We start from the raw sequence: 2103 nt of genomic DNA on the forward strand, positions 1-2103 counted from the left end.
CTACTACATTGTGCTAGAAGGCCTTGTCTTTTTCACTTTGAGAGTTCATCTTTCTAGTTATCTCTGTATTATTTCTGTTGTGGTACTGTCATTGTTCTATTCTTAGTTGTTTCCAGTGTGTGTACATCTTTTCTCTACAAACACTTGTGTTGTGTGAGATAACCCAGCTGATCTTTCAATAATAACAAAGTACCAAAGTCCTATCTCACTTTTCTCCTGAGGGATGTATACCCTAATTTCTAGTGTCCGTTTTTGATGCCACATCCTAATACTGTTAAAATTGTGAGTGTTCTGACTCTCATGAAGTTCTGAACCTATCTGATCTAATTGACTATTAATTCATCTTGGTCTTTATGTTCTATAGCGTGTGTGGCTCCCTGACACACCCCTTTATGCCTTCATTTGATAGATCCGTCCCTTAGTGCCTTGTCTTGGTCCTGGTGACATAATCAACCGTGGTACTCTAATGCCACCATCTCAAATATTCCTCAAATACAAATCTCAAGAAACTACCTGGAAAGAAATAACCTGACATTATGTTAAAGAGAAGAAAGGTTTTTCTTCAAGGGGGAAAGCCTGGCCACATTCTGGCTGAGCAATAGAATCCTGGACCTCCCCTCACTGCCCCAGGGCTTCTGTTTTCAAGAGTCACAGCATAAACTGTGTCCCCCACACCCCAGGAGAGAGAGTGAGGGGAGGTCATGGGTGACAGATGAGGCAATGTGGTTAAGAAACACTGGGCCAAATCAGGAGACCCTGTTCTGGTCCTGACTCTGCTACTAACTAGGTGACATGAACAAGCCCACAATCTCCTCAAATATCTGTAATAGTAATATGCAGAATTTCCTAAAACTTATTTTACCACAGAATTTTTAAAGCTTCTCATGAAAGTAGGACAAAGAAGCAGATATTGTCTAATTCAATACCTCATCATGAAAATATTTTACTCCACTCCTCAAATAAAGAGAAAACTAAACAGTGGAAATCAGGGAAAACAAGAGGGGAGAAGTACTTGTGGAATGGGGGGTGTAGGGATCTCCAAATATCTGGTGCTCCATAAAAGTGAAGAGAACACTGGCAAAAATCATCGAAATTGACTTTTTCAGAACTCTGGAAATGAACCAAAGGCTTACAACAACCCATAGAACATTAATTCAAGAAAAATAGCAGAATGGCCATAAGAACAGTAAGACACATGTGGTTTTAGCTTGCTCTGTATCAATACATTTTTCTCTAATTCTGCAGTAGCCTTGAAAATCAGTCGCCTCACAATGATAGTAATTGTGCACAAAGAAGCCAAGCGACCACTAGGGAGAGCAGAATGCATCTGGAGTTTTCCTGATTTTCTCATCCTTAGAGTCTACAGCCATGCCACCCTGAACGCGCCCGATCCCATCTCAATACAATAGATAATATAGTCTTGACACACATTAGTTCAGGAAATTCACTAGACAAAAAAAAAAGCACCAGCAATAACAACAAAACAAATGGCAGAACAACAAACCCTAGATGACAAGCTCTGATTTCCAGAAATGCCACATTATATTAAATGCCCAGTTTTCAACAAACAAACAAAAATAGTAAATGACATGCCAAGAAATAAGAACATATGGCCCACAAATAATGAAAAAAGCAGTCAATAGAAACTGTTACTGATCTTACTGGACAAAGACTTTTAATCAACTACTATAAATATATTCAAATAACCAAAGAGAACCATGCCAAATAAATTAAACAGACGTATGACAATGATGTTTCACTAAATGGAGACTATTGATAAAGAGATACAAATTATAAAGGGAACAAAAATTAAAATTCTGGAATTGAAATGAAAAATTTACTAGAGGGGCTCAACAGCAGATTTAACCTATCATAAGAGAGAATCAAAGAACTTGAATATAGGTCAATTGAGATTCTTTAGTCTGAAGAACAGAAAGAAAAAAGAATAAAGAAAAATTAACAGTTACGTAGAGAGTATACATGTATACATATACATATACAGGTTGAGTATCCCTAATCCCAAATTCCAAAATCCAAAATCTAAAATGCTCCAAAATCTAATACTTTTTGAGCATCAACATGATGCTCAAAGTAAATGCTCAT

At 37.2% G+C, this 2103-nt stretch overlaps 1 protein-coding gene across 1 annotated transcript in view; it reads right to left on the reverse strand.

The window, feature by feature from the left end:
- LOC105825360 (chromosome unknown open reading frame, human C8orf34) overlaps positions 1-2103 on the reverse strand; it is a 403699-nt gene that overhangs the window by 46248 nt on the left and 355348 nt on the right. The gene's annotated exons all lie outside the window — the stretch shown is intronic.

The sequence above is a fragment of the Propithecus coquereli genome, unplaced genomic scaffold (genome assembly GCF_000956105.1).
Source record: "Propithecus coquereli isolate 6110/MARCELLA unplaced genomic scaffold, Pcoq_1.0 Scaffold8, whole genome shotgun sequence".
NCBI classification, from domain to species: Eukaryota; Metazoa; Chordata; class Mammalia; order Primates; family Indriidae; genus Propithecus; species Propithecus coquereli.